Genomic DNA, 19,778 nt, shown 5'->3' with positions numbered 1-19,778 from the left:
TAAAAAAACAAATTATTTACTTCCAAGATACAATAGTTGTGTAGGCATTGGCTAGACATTCCCATTCCAAAAGGAAGAAATTGGCCAAAAGAAAGGGGCAACATGTCCCATGTGAGTCTGAAACCCAGACTAGTATAGGGCAGTGATGCCGCAGGCCTGGCTCACAAAACCATTCTTTTCTCCCAGGCCTCTGGGCCTGTGATGGGAGGGGCAGCCTGGAAGATTTCTGAAATGCCTTTGAAGCCTTTTTTCCCATTGTTTTGGATAGTAACACCTGGCTCCCTTTTAGTCATGCAAATCTATCTAGCAAGTGATTTTTCTGCAGCCTGCTTATATTCCTCTCTGAAAAAGCATTTTCTTTCTCTACCACATAGCCAAGCTGCAAATTTTCCAAACTTTTATATTATGCTTCCCTGTTAATTATAAATTCTAACATAAAGTCATTTCTGTGCTCCCATCTCTGATTGTAGGTTGTTAGATGCAGCCACATCAATTTTTGAACACTTTGCTGCTTAGAAATTTCTTCTACCAGATACTTTAGGTCATCACTCTTACGTTCAACCCTCCACAGATCCCTAGGACATATACACGTGTCCAAGCTGTTTGCGAGGGCATAAACAGGTGACCTTTACTCCAGTTCCCAATAACTTCCCAATTTCCATCTGAGGCTTCAGCCTGGACTTCCGTCTCCATATCTCTATCAGCATTTTGGTCACAACCATTTAACCAGTGTCTAAGAAGTTCTAAAATTTCCCTTGTCCTCTTATCTTCTTCTGAGCCCTTCAAACTCTTCCAGTCTCTGCCCATTACCCAGTTCCAAAGTTGCTTCCACATATTCAGTTACGTTTCTATCAACTTCCCAGTACTAGGTATCAGTATTCTGTTAGTTTGTTCTTGTATTGTTATAAAGAAACACCTGAAGTTGACTAATTTATAAAGAAAAGCTGTTTATTTTGGTTCACAGTTCTGCAGGCTGTACAGGAAGTGTGGTGCCAGCATCTGCTTCTGGTGATGGCCTCACGGAGCTTCCAATCATGGTAGAAAGTGAAGGGGAGCAGTGTATCACATGGCAAGAGAGGGAGTAAGAGAGAGAGGAAGGATGTCTCTAACAGCCAGATCTCATGTGAAGTCAGAGTGGGAATTCAGTCATTGCCAAGGGTATGGCACTAAGCTATTCCTGAAGGATCCTTCCCATGATCTAACACATCCCTCTAGGCCCCACCTCCAACACTGGAGGACACATTTTAACATGAGATTTGGAGGGGAAAAACATCACAAGCATCTCAGTCACATAAACAGGAAGTGAAGGTTGGGGCTCCAACATGTCTTTTTACGGAGGCACACAATTCATCCCGCAACAAAAGCCTTTCATTTAATTTTTTGTTTAGTTGAGAGTAATTCTTTTGATCCAGTAATTGTTGTCATGCTATCTGTCAGCCTTCAGTAATTTGAACAGTTCATATTGAATCTAGTTGCTCAGAGCTAAAACAAAGAGGTTCTAAATATAGTTATAACTGGTTCTTGGATATTGATTTTGGTCTATTGAGGTATTGTCATAATGCTTTCATTTCTAATGTAAGTAGTCTGATTTTATTTGAGACATCAGTAAGGAATCATGTTGATTACACCAACATGGTAGATAAAAGATTTTGGTAGAAAATCTAACAAATCTAACAATTATTTCTTAAATATGTTAAATATTAAATACCATCCTTATTCAACCTTAACCCTAAACGATTTCATTTTCTATGTTGTCTCTTCTAGAATTTATTCCTGAACAATTAACTAAAATGTGTCTTAGGTTATCATCAGACTGACTTTTGTTTTGATTTCTTAATATAGGTAGAATCCAATGCACGTATGTCTATCACCGGGTTACTAGAACTCAGAATTTGAATGTGGTCAATAGATTTGTTTGAATGTTGTGTTACAGAAAATGTAAAGTGCTTGATGTAGAATAGGTGTAATATTTTAAATACATTCACCATGCGTTTATCAAGGGCTTATTGTCTGCTAATCACTGTGCCAAGTTTTGGAGACATAAATATGCTAAGGCAAAAATCCCTTCTCTCAAGAAACTCACTGTCCGTGGAAGTCACAACTATGTAAATAGGTGTGTAACACTATAATAAATATCATAGTAGGAAAATATAATCAGTTATGGGTCCACACTTATTTCCTTTTGGAATGTGAGCCTGCTACTTGTTTTGTTTGTTTGTTTTACAGCCCACGTACTCAGAGGTAAGAATGGCTTTCATATGTTAATTGTTTAAAAGAATTCAAAAGAAGAATAATAGTTTATCACAAGTGAAACTGATATGAAACTAACATTTCAATGTTCATAAATAAAATTTTTTTGGGACACAGTTGTTCCCATTCTTGGTGTATTATCTATGGCTTTTTTCATGCTATATTTAGATAGTAGAATACTTACAACAGAGATGCTATGGTCCTTGAAGCCTCAAATGGTTATTATTTAGCCCTTTATAAAAAAAGTTTATCAACCTTTGTATAAGGTGCTTTTGGAATAATGAAGAAAGGGTGACTATTATGTTTTGAAAAACTAACAGTGCCTTGTGACTATGAAGAAATTTGCATTTAACTTTTATTCACTTGAAAGTGCTGAGAGGAAACCTCAAGAAAAACTACAAGGCTGTTTATTGATAAGTGGATCCTGAAATTTACCAGTTTACGGAGCAGCCAGAGTTAAGTAGTACCCAGGAAAGGATCAGGTGTGAATAAGGCATATATTATTTGTCCTGGGACCTTTCAAGTTCAATCTGAGAGATACTGTGTTAATTTTAATTTTTCATATGCCCCATCTTCTTACTAATCCTTCTTTCTATCTAACATCTGTAATTTGTAGAGAATTATTTGAAAATAACTGTCCATTCCTGAGGCTATTGTGTTTCAGTCCACTAGAACCCTCCAGCAGATCAGCTGGAACCTTGAGAAGTGCCTATAAACTCCACTTTCCTTCCATTACCAGGGAGGCAGGGCAAATTTGGGTATCTTAGAAAAGCCAACCTTAAATCCTTTCTGTTGAGGCTAATTGATCAATAATTAGTCACCACACTTACTAATGGTTTAATGTAAACAGTTTTTTAATTTAAAATTTTCTGATATTTCAGTTCAATAATTGAGAACCATCCAGAATGGATGATCTGAATGTACAAAAAGAGTCACTTAGAAAAGGAATAACTTTCCTTATCTTTCTTCCTGGACTGAACTAATTTTTTCTACATAAAATGTCTATTGTTTCCTTCTCTATTTCACAAAAGTAGCTTTATTTTTATGAAACTTTCCTCTTTTCCCTTTTCTTTTCCTTTTATTTTCTAATAGAACAAAGCAGAAAGTGAAAATTTGCCCTTGGATTTGATTTGGCGATGGAAAAGATTTTTTTGTAGGCATAAAATAAATGACAGAAAGATAACATTTTGATATCTCTGAGATAATGCTGGTTGATGTTAACTGTAATTTAAATTTACTTCCTGGCTTGCCTTGGGTTGGAATATCACTTTCAGATCACTAAATACTAAGGATGTAAAGATGGTTATATAAGTTACAATTGTATGTTACATCAATTGTACATTTCTTCAAAGATCATTCAAGGTTCTTTTTATTGTTTTGAGGCATTTTCTAAGTATTCCCAGGTTGGAGGGCAAAGGAATTATATAAATTTAGCTTCTTCATACTGTCAGGCTATAGTACTCACTCTTATCTGATCTCTTGAAACTCAAAGTAGACATTTTAAAGTGTCTATCATTGATATATTCCATATGTGTTTGATATCATAGGTCAACTGTATTTTATTTTTTATATTTAGGCCAAATATTCTCTTTAAATAGCAGTAGTTATACCTATAGTATAGAACTTTTTAAAATCTATATCTGTTATATTAGTATAATTCTATTGTGAATTTTTTCAGACTACAAACTGACAGAAAACAGTTCTCAAAGAAATAGAAATTATTAAAACATGAAAAGTGCAGATCATAAGCCTAGTATTACACTTTTCCATGTATTTTATTCATTGTCATATGCTTATTATCACTGCAATTCTACTTAAGAGTTGAGTAAAGTGGATACTAGTTTTCCCAGGCAGGCAGGTCTATTTTTGGAGCACAAATATAATGCTGCTATAATTTGATGATGACTAGTGTTCACACTGTGAATGCATCTGAAGTCACATTCTGCAGAATGCCAGATACCTATGACTCAGAAAATGGGTGAGCTTTTCCCAGAAGTTCACAGATCAGTTAAAAGAATCTTTGTAAGATATTTAATTAAAGGACAGATACATATATAATCTCTCCCTTCTTATTCCTTATCTGCAAGAACATAGATACAGAGTATTTTTAGTTATCTTCAATAATTATAAGAGTTAATCAAAACTTTAATTTTTCGGACAATACATAATTATGCAGTATTTCAAATTTTAGCTCTAAGGCAACTAGAAAATTTTCCGAAACTATTTTTGGATTAGGAGTGTGTGTGTGTGTGTGTGTGTGTGTGTGTGTGTGTGTATATTTATATAATATATGATACATATAACATTTGATAAAAATACCGAGTGAAATTAACACAACTATTTTTATATATATCAAAGGCAAACACGTTAACTAGTACATTATTTCAGTCAGGATTTATTTCTTTTATGTATATGAGACTGCTTAGTTTAACCTATCTGTAAGTACAAATGGATTGTCTCAGTATTGCATAGCCAATGGTTATAATTTGGGCTTACGTTTGCCCTAAAACCATAAGAATAATTAATTAAATATATGTATACTATTTTGGGTTAAGAAATTATTTTAGATCAAGTTGGACTATAATCCTTGAAGTGGGTTTTTATCTTTACATGCAATAGTACATATCTCACATAGGAAAGAGTAATTGAGCTCTGCCTTCATCCTCCTTAATAACCCAAACTGGACCCCATTTCTCCAAGTCCAGTAAGTTTCATATTCCCTGGCAAAGCAGATTAAATCAAGCTGATAATGAAGAATAAGAAGAAGCTAATAGTGGGAAGCAGAAGCGTTGCATAATCAGTTATACCATACTGAGGTCGTCATCCTTCAGGTGCACTTTTTGAAACTGACTAGTAGGCTCCAGAGAACTTTTGAACTTCAAATAATCATTTGTGATTGTGTGTCAAAAACCTGTATCAACTACAAGCACAAACATGCACATCAATAGCAGTGCATATTAAGTAAAAATTTTAAATTCAGAAAATAGTACTGGGAAGAAAACAAGAAAGTTAACCTTGGACCTATAGCAAGAAGTGGCCTGTGCAAGTGTGTCTGTTGATAATTGGAGTGGGACATGGTTTTTAAAGTCTTAGTTGAAAATTTCTAAAAATTTTTAAGATAAGGTGCTTTTAGAATTTTTCAAATATCACTTATTTTACCCATCTATCTTGTAAAAATGTTTTTTTTTTCATTTACCTCCCAAATTGGTCATAATACAGAAATCGGATATGGTTTAAATGATATTAATTTTGCTTATTAAAAATGTATGCAAATATGCTACGAGAAGTTAACTTCTCTTTCAAAGTATGTCAATTATACTTCAATAAATTTGTGTACATTACTTTCAGAAACTATTATGTTGAAGAGATTTGCATACTTTTAAAATTTTATGAAAATTATTTAATTGAGAAAGAGTAGTTGAATGGCCAAAAATGTGAAACTTGTATTTAATATAAAGTTCCTAAGAAGATGAGAAGGCACAGGGTTTAGAAAACTTACACAGGGATAGTATCTAATTTGGAGGTAAAGCCCATCTTTTGATATAACAAGAAAGCAAAGATGGGATATATTAGGATTTATGTAGATTTACAGGTGGATTTGGGAAGTTAAGGAAGATCCGACCATTTGTCTTTTCTGTTCTCAGTGGAATAGAAAGAGATTGTATTAGTCCATTTTCATGCTGCTGATAAAGACACACCCAAGACTGGGCAACTTAGAAAAGGAAGAGGTTTAATGGGCTTAGAGTTCCACATGGCTGGGGAGACCTCACAGTCACGGCGGAAGACGAGGAGCAAGTCACATCTTATGTGGATGGTGGCAGGCAAAAAGATAGCTTGTGCAGGGAAACTCACCCTTTTTTGTTTTATGTTTTTTGACATGGAGTCTCACTCTGTCATCCAGGCTGGGATGCAGTGGCACAATCTTGGCTTACTGCAACCTCTGCCCCCCGGGTTCAAGTGATTCTCTTGCCTCAGGCTCCCAAGTAGCTGGGACTACAGGTATGCACCACCACACCTGGCTAATTTTTGTATTTTTAGTAGAGATGAGGTTTCACCAAGTTGGCCAGGCTGGTCTTGAACTCCTGACCTCAGATGATCTGCCCGCCTCGGCCTTCCGAAGTGCTGGGATTACAGGCGTGAACCACCGCATCCGGCCCCTGGTCAATGTTTTAATTGCAGGCTTATCTTCTGCCAGATACCCTAAATCATCTCTCTCAAATTCAAAGTTCCACAAATCTCTTGGGCAAGTCTCGGGCAAATCTCAGGGGCAAAATACCTCTAGTCTCTTGATTCACCTTAGTTCCAGTTCCCAACAAGTTTGTTATCTCTATCTGAGACCACCTCAGCCAGGGTTTCATTGTCCATATCATTATCAGCATTTTTGACAAAGCCATTCAACAAGTCTCTAGGAAGTTCCAAATTTTCCCATATTTTTCTGTCTTCTTCTGAGCTCTCCAAACTGTTCCAACCTCTGCCTTTTACCCAGTTCCAAAGTTGCTTCCACATTTTTGGATATGCTACAGCAGCGCCCCTCTACCTGGTATCAATTTACTGTATTAGTCCATTTTCATGCTACTGATAAAGACACACCTGAGACTTGGCAATGTGCAAAAGAAAGAGATTTAATGAACTTACAGTTCCACATGGCTGGGGAGGCATCACAATCACAGTGGAAGGCAAGAAGGAGCAATCAAATCTTATGTGGATGGTGGTAGGCAAAAAGAGAGCTTGTGCAGGGAAACTCCCATTTTTTAAACCATCAGATCATGTGAGACTTATTCACTATCATGAGAACAGCACGGGAAAGATCTGCTGCCATGATTCAATTACCTCCCACTGGGTCTTTCCCACAACACATGGAAATTCAAGATGAGACTTGGGTAGGGACACAGCTAAACCACATCAAGGATGTTGAGTTAAAATAGGAGTTGTAAGTAAAGGGAGCACACATTGAATAGAAAACATATTGTATTAAAAACTGAGCCAAATTTGAAGGTCTATTTGGGGTAGGTGATTATGAAAGCCTTCATATATAACTACTTTAAATGTTGCTCCATTTCTCAATTGCATGTGTGGAATATCCATCAATGGATGGAGTTTTGACCTATAAAAATAATTGAAATAAAGAAGGTTGCAAGGGATATTGTTTCAAAAGTTTCAGCATATGATACATCACAGAGCTTCACAGATAGGAGAAAGTAAAGGGCTCATAAACTGAGTGAAAGTAAGGGGTCACTGGAATAGGGCCTTGATGTTAAACAATAGTCAGAATATGTAGCTGAAGAAGCAACTAGAAGGAGAAGAAGTTGTGGTCAGAATCTGGGGTGTTTGGATTAGTGATGTTGCACGTGGAGCAATTTTATAAAACAATTTGGTCAGGCTATGTTGTCATTAAAGAGTAAAGAGGAAGAAAGAAGATCATTAGAGATGAGAAAAATAAAGTACTAAGAGGTAGGCTATTGTGTGGGCATTCATGTTGAGTCACTTAAGGTAATGACAGAACTTGGGACAGAGAGGAAAATTTTGAGCCACCAGTCACTTCTTAAAAGGATCAGGGGGTGCAAACATGAAGATGGAGGCTGACAACAACAGAGTGGATGGTGGTGAAGACAAACTGAGCAGGATTTTTTTGTAAGGCAGTTTTAGCGAATTATCTGTTTATAAGTTGTGGAGATTTATCTGGCAAAATAAAATAAAGAATACAAATCTTATCTCTTGATCTTGAGGCACAAGTTTATGACAACCAAATTTTAGGGGAACTGTGATTTTAGATTCAATTAAGACAAGTATAAGGAGCAATCTCAGAAAGACTGAGGATGTTTGTGGAGTTAGCTGATAATGGAGCTGTATATGCCAAGGCACAGTGAAAAATGTTCCAGGGAAATGGCAAGTTAGGAGCAAAACTATGTAGAACTTATTGAGGATAAAGGTATGGCAAAGATCTGGTAGGTAAGGGATTTTGAATATAGGTGTCAGTTGATGAAATCTGTGAAGCTATGTGTGGTAGTCTAAAAAAAATTGCTTTAAAGAGAGTGGGCTTCAACCTTGGACTAGGTTTAGATAAGAGGCATTTTGGGTGCTAAATTTAAGGACAGTCACTCTCAGGGTCATGCACACACAGGATTGCCTCTTGAACTACACTGAGAGGGTTGTTTTTTAAAAATTATGCCCTTGACTTCACTTTTGCTTCACCCTTGTCCTGGTGTCTTCAGAATAATCATATTACTATGCCTGTGGCTGGAATACTATTTATCCCAGGGGCTGCAGCCTCTGCACATGAATGCATGCTACATTATGAGCAAGTATGCTACTATATTTCTTTTCTGTCTTGTGTCATTGATTAATTTTGTGCCAGAAATGTATTTTTTGGCTTCTATAGACTCATGGGTTATTGTAATTTTCTGTCCTTACGCATCAAAAAGTTTATGATGAAGCTGATTCTTCCCAATGATCTTTAAAACAGCTTTGTCAAGTTCTAAGAGCAATACTATTGAGGGTATTGATTGGAATCATAATGAATTTATAAGCAGCTCTGCAGAAAATTTTTATTGTGCCAAGTTTTCTCATCAGACAAAATAGTTTTGTCTTCCACTTAGGTGGATGTGTTTATGCCTATAGTGAAATGTAGTAATATGCTTTCTATGGGTCCTAAGCATTTCTGTTTAAATTGAATTCTAGACATTTTATATACTTTTTGCTTGGATTAGAGAATAATATCTCTATATTTTGCACTTTTTGCTAGTATATGAACAAGTATTATTGATGCTTACTTGTACAATTTCCCATTAATAAACGTCTATGTTAATGATTCATTGATTTTCTTGCATTTTCTGTATAGACAATAATTTACATATAAAATGATAATTTCTATCCTTTTCTTCTCAATATTTGTATCAGATATGTAATTTCATTTACTTTTTACCATAACCAAATGTCAGTAAAATGCTAAATAGTAATGGCAATAGAATTCATCCTTGTTTTTTCTTGGTTTTATATGAAAACTTCTACTTACCTAAGTTATGTGTATCTGCATCTTAATTTCTTTAACTGTAAAATGAAGATAATAATGGTACCTAATACACGTTTATATGAGGATTAAATGAGATAATTACATATACGTTGGTGAAATGTGTGTCTTGACCTGCTTGGAATTCAAATAGTAGAGATATTTCTAGTATAAAACAAAGATTCAAAGATATAAAACTTATGCTGGAAAAGATCAGAGCCTTGAAGAACAGATTCAGGAGAGCTAACATACTGTGGTAGACAGGCTCTGTAGTCACCACCATTATTCTTGCTTGCTGCTGTTCATGTCTTTTTGTAAATCTATCACCTGGAATGTGAGTGGGACCTTTGACTTGTTTCCAAGCAATAGAATACAGCAAAGGTGACAGGATGTACGTGATTTTGTGTATGTGATAATGTTAAGACTGCAATCTGTCTTGCTAGGAGACTCTTATCCATTGCTGGCTTTCAAAAACAAGCTATCCTATTGTGAGCAGCCATATAGATAAATCCATATAGCAAACAGCTGAGGAAGACTTCAGTCTGAAAATCCATTAGGAACACTGCCAAAAACCACAGGATCTTGACGTCCTTCTTCAGTTAAATCTCTAAGAAAACTGCACTCCTGGTCAATTTCTTTTCTTTTCTTTTCTTTTTTTTTTTTTTTTTTGAGATGGAGTCTTGCTCTTTCCCCCAGGCTGGAGTGCAGTGGCGCGATCTCGGCTCACTGCAAGCTCCGCCTCCCGGGTTCACACCATTCTCCTGCCTCAGCCTCCCGAGTAGCTGGGACTACAGGTGCCTGCCACCACGCCCGGGTAATTTTTTGTAATTTTAGTAGAGATGGGGTTTCACCGTGTTAGCCAGGATGGTCCCAATCTCCTGACCTCGTGATCCGCCCACCTCAGCCTCCCAAAGTGCTGGGATTATAGGCGTGAACGACCGTGCCCGGCCCCTGGTCAATGTTTTAATTGCAGGCTTATGAGACCCTGGAGAACAGGATCTTGCTAAGCTGTGCTCTGATTTATTTCCCACAGAAGCTGTGTGCTAACAAATGTATAATTCTTTAAGCTCCTAATTTTATGGAAATGTTACATAGCAGTAGAAAACTAAAACACATGTGAAAAATAGGAATCCCAGAGAAGAAAAACAAAGAGGAATAATGAAAATAACAGTGTTATTAGAAAAAGATTTTCCTGAACTGCAACGTTGAGTTAGCAGATGAAAAGGACTCATGAGTTTTAGCACATTCTATGACACATTTTTGTGGTGAAATCTTGAAACACAAAGAAAACAGGGACATGAAAAACCTCCATGAAAAAAGGAATAAGTTACTTACAAAATAAAATGATTAAGATTGCCACCATGTTTCTAATCTTTAACATTGGAAATGGTAGAAAAAAACCCTACTGACTCCTGAGGCAAATAGACTGGAACTTGAGACTCCTACATTCAAACACTTTAGAGTAAGAGAAAGATATCTGTAGAAGCACAACTGGGAGAGAATACAGTTAAACCAGTCAAGAGGAAGAGGACCTTAACAAACAACAAAGGATCCAAAAAAATGAACACAACATGAAGGAAAATGCAAAGAAGTGGAAAGGAAATATTTATTAGTAAAGGAAATATGTGTTAGAATCTATTTTACATATTTAGTTCATTTAACTCCAGTGGATAATGGTAGATTAACTAGGAATGCCTAAGTGTTTCTTCTAGCATCTTGAAATAGAACACCCCAGAAGAGGTTAATCCACTGTCTCTATCCCAACTCACCAGAGGAGTTTTTAGAACAGTTTAAAACGTGAAGAAAAAAAGTTCAAAAATATATGAATTCAAGCTGGCACAGTGGCTCATGTCTCTAATTCCAGCAATTTGGGAGGCTGAAGCAGACTGTGTAACATGGTGAAACCCCATGTCTACAGAAAATACCAAAAACATTGGCCGGGCATGGTGACATGTGCCTGTAGTCCCAGCTACTCAGGAGGCTGACATGGGAGGATCACTTGAGCTCAGGAGGTCAAGGCTGCCATAAGCAGAGCGATGGGGCTAGATTCTGTCTTAAAAGTATATAAAGTCAGCCGCAAAATATTTATATATTAATCACAGTTTTACTTGATTTGCTCAAAATATAACAATTGAAATTATAGAGAACTATGAAAATAGAGTCACATGCTCCAAACTTCTACCTACCAAAGAAAATATCTTAGTATACAAACACATGCATTTATGCCTGTGTGGATTTGCACATACAAATTCTTACATATGAATTATAGTAATTTATGCCTCCAAAGCTACTACATATCACAAACATAAAGTATTTTATACACACAAATGCACACATGCAGAGATACAATTATCTTATATCCTTAAAATATGTTCTATGTGAAAACAAGGCAACCTGATCTGAAATATCTATTTAATAGGTTTTTAAATATTATTTCATCTTCAACAATAACTGATAAAATCGTTCTGACCAAATTGGTAGCTATTAGCAGCTACTAAGGGCTGCTTGGGGTTCCTCAGATCACCTGCCTTAGATGCCTCTGCATGATCTAGCAGATCCCTGGTTGTACATTTGCTTTTAAGGGTCAATGTCACAAGACTACAATTAAATGTTACGTATTTTTCCATTAGCATTTAATAGTAAAATCTTCTGTGTTTAATGTCTGTGTTTTTATTAAAATTTTGCTAACGTAAGTTCTAGATTCAACCATAATAAAGATTAACTTCATTAGAGTTAGTTATAGGTCAATATTAGGGCTAAAAGGGATTTAGAAGCCAGGTAGCCAAACATTCTCATTTCACAGATGAGAAAACTGTGTCAGAGATAGTTAGTAATTACATACAAAAGTCCACATAGGAACTAGAGACCAAAAAAAAGAAAAAAAAAAAAGGCTAAACCATGAGCTTCTAACTCTCAGCTCAATGTTGTTTTCCATTATTCAAATTACTATGTAGTAATCAATGAAGAGTTAGTGAAGAAAATTATAAAAAAGTAAAATTTATGGGATGTCAAATGAACTCAAAGCCAAAATTTCCTTTAAATAACTGTAGAGTGCCAAATTAAGTCATGTCTTAGGCATTCAGGCAAAGTGTTTCTAAACTGCATTCAAAAGATTCATTTGGAATGCTTATTAAGTCCACAGATTTGGGGGGCCTAAATGAACACATTAAATCAGAGTTTCCATGAAAAAATGGATATTTCATGACTGATAATCTGCATATTTAGTCAGTGCCCCAGCTTGTTCCTATCATCAGATAAATTTGAAAACCCTGTGATAGACAGCAGCTATAGCCAAATAATAGTGTATTTTGGTAGCAATGAAGCCAAGGAGGATCTATGTTCATAGCTTTGCCATTGAGAGCAGGTAGATTTGATGTGATTGAGTGATAAATCACATTGCCCACAACATTAGGAGAGGCAGAATCACTGTATTCTTGTCATTATAAATTACTTTCCCATGATTTGTGTTGTGATTTCTTGACAATCCCATGACCACAATGAACTCTAAGGAAGGTATTATTTACAAATTTTTGCAGGCTGATGGTTGCTTAATAGAAGTAAACAAGATTGATGAACTCAAGAATCAACTCATTGGAAGTACTATTTCCTTAAGAATAATCTGTTAAATATTCTTTACTTGAAAACAAAACACTGAGGAGAAAAATCATTTTAATAAGGTAAAAGTAAGCATGCTTTAGAACTCCCCAGACAAGCAAATAAAGGAAATTTCAAGAAAAGAGTGTCAAAACAAATTTTTTTAAAAAGTTTTAGTTTGGCTGTTGACCCAGAGTTCATAATTTTTTTTTTTTTTTGGTTTTTTACTGCTGTCATCTATATGCCCTCTGAAGTTTATATGTAATTTCTTTGTAACATGTGTGGGGCATTTTTTCCTCCATGTAGGAAAAACTCAACCTCAAAGGAGGTCATACCCCCAAATGGCTAAGAAATATTACAATACAGGGGAAAAATTAACATAGTGCAGAAAAAAGTTCGAAGTAAAGGATAATGTTTTAGAGATGCAGTTAAATCCATTCAAACTTTTGTTTGTGAAACATGTTCCAATATATTGACATTTCTTTCCTTAATGATGCATGTCAGAAACCTGCAGTTCTAAGCTGACTTGTATTCTCATTACCTGAGAGCAATTGCTGTTGTCAAATACAGAATACACTGATGGTTAAGGAAAAAGAGAGCAATTTCTATTCATGTAAAGTACAAATTTATATGAATAAACATTACTATAATTAAAATTTACACATGGTTATAATAAATAACAGTTGGAAATCTCAGAGTAAATAACTAATTTTCTATTCTGTACACTCCTCAATGTATCACAAAAATCAGTTTTTTGATTTTAAAATTGCTTGACCTATTTTGTCCAAGCTGGTTGCTTCTATAAACAACATTTACTAGACAATAAGAGGCAAATAGTTTCATGAAAAAGGAAAACAAAATATTTTAAAAAGCAAGGACATAGGTAAACTTCTACAACTTTCACACAACAAGGATAAAAATAAGTAAAATGGATTTTCTTTCTGTTTTAATATGAATATAATATTGAGTAAATTATTGGTGTCTTAGTTCTCTACCACTCCCCCAGTTAGGAATCACTATCACAACTTGTGTGAACTTGTTCACAAAAGTATAGAAGGAAATACAAATGTATTGTCATATTATAACACTTGCCTTAAAAATACAAATGTATATTATGACGTATGACTATGAATCAGTGATTCTACTGGAAAAAAATTTATTTCTTAGTATCACTTTAGATTCCACTTTTTTTAGTTCTCTGAAATTTAAGTAATATATCTTTTTCCTGTCACTAAGAATAAATATTTTTTCAATAAATATTTATTGATGTTAATTATTATAAAGAAAAGAATAAACACAAACTTTTTCTTGGGTCACAGGGACTCAGGGGAGAAAAAACATGGCTACTTCCTTCCCATATACCTACCACATTTTCTTCTCATGAAACATTTCTAATGCTACATGTAAGGTATATAATCACTGCTAATACTACATGAAAAGTATGCAATCTGTTGAATTCAAAACTTAAACTGAATTGAATAAACTTTGCCACAAAATACATAGATACAAATCCATTCAGGAACCTGACTGAGAGAAAAACAGGACAATATTTTATTTAAAGAAAATATCCTTTTTAGTAAAGAATTTCTTTTTGTGGCCCAACAACAGATAATCTTTTATTTATTTATGTTTTATGAATGTGTACTTTGCTTCCAGCTCATTTTTAAAACATGGAATTCTTTGTTTTGCTATGGTAAATGTAGATTGGGAAAGAGTGACATTTACGTGGAATTCAATGAGAAGTGGAATCCTACTGATACTCTAAATTGTAAAAATAAAACAGAAAGCTTAAGATATAAAATATTATCACTATTGAGGCCGGGCGTGGTGGCTCACGCCTGTAATCCAGCAGTTTGGGAGGCCGAGGCAGGCGGATCACGCGGTCAGGAGTTCGAGACCAGCCTGACCAGGATGGTGAAACCCAGTCTCTATTAAAAATACAAAAATTAGCCAGGCGTGGTAGCACACGCCTGTAATTCTAGCTACTCAGGAGGTTGAGGAAAGAGAATTGCTTGAGCCTGGGAGGCGGAGGTTGCAGTGAGCTGAGATTGTGCCACTGTACTATAGCCTGGGTGACAGAGCAAGACTCTGTCTCGGGAAAAAAAAAAAAAAATTATCATTATTGGTATCACTAAAGTTTATTTTCATGTAAATTAATCTTGTTCTTTCTCCAGAGATCTTCCCCCTACTTTGTCATTGTTAAACATTGTCCAGAAAATTTATTGTCTCATTAGTTCTAATAGGTTGCCCACAGTTTTTCTTGAATTTTCTATACAGACAATCATATTTTTGTGAATGAAAACAATATAATCTTTTCCAATCTTTATATAACTGTCTTGAACATCTAGTTTATTGTTGAATATTAAGAAATTCAGAGAGTACTTGTGTTTTCTTCCCAATCTTAAAGACCATGTTCAATGTTTTACCATTAGTATGCTTACTCATATTTTGTGATAGATTATTTTCTTCTACAGTAGTGATGCTAAGGAAGTTCTCTATTTGTAGTCTTCTCAGCATTGCTTTTTCCTTTTTTTAAAATGAGAAATTTGGGATTAAAATTTTTGCTTTTTCCAGCCTCTGCCTTGAATCTACTGCAAGGCTGTCTGCTTTCTCCCTCAAGGCGTTGACATGGTGTATTACATTAATTTCTTTTTAAAATATAATATTTTCACTTAATCATGATTATATTTTCCGTTTGTAATATATTATGTAAAATATTTGTGTCTGTTCTCAAAAATAAGTTGAATGATGATTACTTTTGTAATATTTTTGACTATGGATTTGTTATCAAGGTTCTGGTATCTTCTCTACAGAATCAAATTTTCCCCCCTTTTCAATTATATAGATTAGATTTTGTTAGATAAAAGTTATCTTATTAAGGTTTTGTAAACAGTGTCCTATAAAATTATCTGAATCTTGGGGCTTTTATCTAAGTAAATTTTTGACTAATTTATTTAATAATTTAAATGTATTTTTATGTTTATTCTTGTGATACTTTTGGACAGTTATATTTTAAAAACATTCATTTAACAAATTTTTATCATTCCTGGACATAAATGTGTTGACTGCATTCTCATGATTTTTTTTATATTCAATTTTATGTTCCATCTTCCATCATTTTTTATATTCCATTTTATATTCCATCTTCCATCATTTTTTATATTCCATTTTATATTCCATCTTCCATTTTATATTTGTAGTTGCATTTCATTTTCTTTCTTCATATTGCTACATATGTCTTTCTAGTTTTCTGGAGCAAGTTCACTAGTGGTTTATTGTCTTTATTAATTTTTTACAAAACAACTTGTACTTTGTTGATACTCTATTAGCATTTTTTCTTTTATTTTTATATTTAATTAGTATCTATTCTTATCTATATCATTTCCTTTATTTTCTTTTTTTTAACTTACATTTTTGTTTTTCTAACATCCTGAGCTGATTGCTTAGATGGGGGTTGGCAGACAATGGCCTGCGGGCCAAATCCAGCCCTCTGTCTGTTTTGTATGACTTGCATGTTAAGAATGAATTTTGCATTTTTAAGGAGTTGAAAAACTAAAAGAATAACAGTTGTGACATATGAAAACTACTTGAAATTAAAATTTCAGCACTCATAAATAAAATTACATTGTAACACAGCCATGTCATCCATTTATCAGCTTCGGCTGTTTTCATATCACAACAGCAGAGTTGAGTCATTACGAGAGAGACTCCATTTAGCATTCTCATTGCTTTGCACGGCTCTTCAGTGCGCTATACACAGTGATGTAGCTGAAACATGATAGCGTTTTGAGAAAATGTACAGTGTTATGTTGTAAAATTTTATTTTATCTTTGCATACCCATCGTATCAAAATAAGAAGTGAAGAAAATGTGGACATTGAATTTCGTGCATTTAAGGCACATTGGAGTGTGAATTATCTTAGTATTAAATTAGATGGAAATATATTGTGTTTTACTATTCATTGACACTACAGCTGTGCGGGACTTAAAAATGCAATATACAGTAACATTACCAGACTAAGCACTTATCGTATTACTAACTCACAGGAAAGCAGCCTTCCTGTGAGAACTGAAAAATTAAAACTTACCAAAGAAACATCTCATCATAGCAGAATTTATTCACAAAAGTAAAAAATAAATATGTAGCTGAAAACAAGATTACTGGCTCATTTGTTAGCTGAGAAGGAAAACTGTTGCTGGTGGTGAGTTAATTAAATTACTTTTGATTGCATCAGCTGAATAAATATGTTCAGAGAAACTGAACTAGCTAATGACAATCTTGGCAAGAATAGTTTTTCACAGAGCTTAAAACATTGGGAGCAACAAGAATAATTAAAAAGCACAGCAGATAATTTGGAGTGATTTTTCTTGGCTCTTAATGATTTAACAGATATACTGATATTGTTCTGCTGTTAATTTGAACTCAATGTTAAATTTAAAGTGACTGAAAAATTAGCTTCTATGAATAGTCTGCATGAACTAATTATAAAGGAACATATTTTCAAAGAAGTTAAAAAAATGGATTTCAATACAACCTGAAGTGGAATCCACTAAGAAGTGTTCAAACAGATGGTAGTAAAAAGAGATATGGAGGAGGAAAATGCTTAGCTGGACAAATTAAAAAGTGTGTAATATTGTAAGCTGCTGAAACACTATGGCTATTAATTGTATTATATATCAACAGATTTCCAGGCATAAATTTTTGAACTATAATGTATTATTAAACTAGTGTTGTCAATGGTGAATTTCCTTTCCTCTCAGGGACTTGATAGTTATCACTTTCACAAATTTTTATCAGAAATGGAAGCAGAATACCCTGACACATCCTATTATGCCATGGTCGAATAGCTTAGCAGTAGGAAAGTTTTACTGTGATATTATTTTGTTTTTAGGTTGGGCTTGAGATTGAATTTTTTTCTGTCTGCAAAAAATTTCCCTCAGTCTCTATCACCAAATACTGACTGGCTTTAGAAATTAGATTTTGCAACAGACTTAATTATCATAATTATCCTAGAAATTAGATTTTGCTACAGACTTAATTATCATAATTAGGTATCTTCATTATCTTAAGTACATAATTAAGATCTCACATTCCCATACAAATTGGTAGTAGATATATTTTTTTAGCTCAAACTACAGTTTTAGCAGCATTTTTCAGATTTTGATTTATATAAAAAAGAAATGTTCAGATTTTGACATCATTTTGTGCAGTGGAGAAGTTTCCACCAAATTGTTGATTGGAATTGATTGATTTGCTATCTAATCAAATGCTGAAAGGAAAATATCAAGAGAAGAACCTAATGAAATTTTATAAATTCCTTTTAAGTGATGAGTGTGCCCAATTAAAATCACATGCTAGTGGAGTGATATCAGTATGCTTTTCACACATAAGAATGTGTGAAAAGATATTTTCAAAGATGAAATACACAAAATCTCCTTATATATCATTATATGATGAACATTTATAATTGACTGTGGAGATAGGAAACATAAAGGAGCTCAACTGATCAAAATGTTATGCCTCCCCAAAAGAATTTCATTCTTCACAGTGGTAGACCTTATTACAAAACATCACACTCAATTATGATTATTATATTTTAAATTTTGTCAAAGTTTGTAGAAATTTGTTTCCTCTCGTTATATAAGTACTTATATAATATCCTTGGTTTTTACCTCTTAGTTTATAATGATACAAAATATATCCTCTTTGGCTCTTTACACAAATGTTTGCTGATCCCATTATATATATCTAATATACATAATAGATAATTTTAGGAAGTTTTCTTTTAAAATTATCTCCCCTTTTAGTTTCTGGCTGTGTTTCTACAGCTATTTTTTTGTTGTCTATAGATATATTTTCTGGTTTCTTTGTATGCCTAGTAACTTTTATTTATATGCCAGATCTTCTGATTTTTGCATTTTGAAGTGCTGGTTTTTATTACAGTCTTTTAAAGATTATTTAATTTCATTATGTAATGCAGTTCAGTTTGATTCATTAATGGCTTTTTTAAAGCTGTCTAAAAAATTTAGGTCAATGATAGCTTTCATTGTGGGTCTAATCTATTTTCCCTTCAGTGAACTATACACAGATTTCTTTCTACTCTGGCTGTGAACACAGATTATTTCCATCCCTGTGTGAGTTTCACAAATTGTTAGTCTTTTTTCTTTTTTCCAGGTGGTTCTTTCTCCAGACTTCAAGGAGTTGCGCTCCATGATCTTCACAGATGCAGACTAGCACTGAACTAAAGACTTGAGAACCCTCTTTTGATGTTCTTTTGAGATCTCTGTACAGCATTCTTTGCAGTTTCTCTGCTTCCCAGACTTAAGTTGTCTTGGTTTCCTCGAACTCTAATTTCCGTTTCCTTAACTCACAAAGACCACAGGGCCCTGTTTCAGTTTTCTCATCCTGCTGCAGCTTGGAAACTGCCTCAGGGTGTTTTGTTTTTATCGCTGGTGTCACAGTCTTGTCTGTCTGTTGTACAGTGTCCAAAAAGATTGTTTTATATATTTTGACTAATATTCCAGTTGTGTATAGGAAAGGCAACTTCTGCAGCAGTCAACTCTTCATTTGCTGAAGCAGATATTTTTCATAGTTTCATTTTGACTGTGAAAAAAAAAATCTCAGAATTCTTGGGCACTTGAAGTGTCCAAAAAATGTGATCTTATTTTTCTTCTGCTGAACCCCTAGGGGATTCAATAATTAGGATCTAGTTTTTATATTAATCTCTCAATTTGGCAGCTTTACCACCACTCAAACAGTGAAAACTTGCAATTTCATTCATGAATGATGTGGTTCCAAATTGCTTTTTGTAATTTTTTTTATTCTTCGTCAAAGAAAAGGAACAGCTTGCTTTTTTGTTTCTTCTCTGGGAAGATGGATGGTGTTTCTCTAATCCCTTTATCACACAGAAAGCAGCTTTTTATGGCAC

The sequence above is a fragment of the Nomascus leucogenys genome, chromosome 4, assembly GCF_006542625.1.
Source record: "Nomascus leucogenys isolate Asia chromosome 4, Asia_NLE_v1, whole genome shotgun sequence".
NCBI lineage: Eukaryota > Metazoa > Chordata > Mammalia > Primates > Hylobatidae > Nomascus > Nomascus leucogenys.
Note: the sequence above shows the minus strand (reverse complement) of the source record.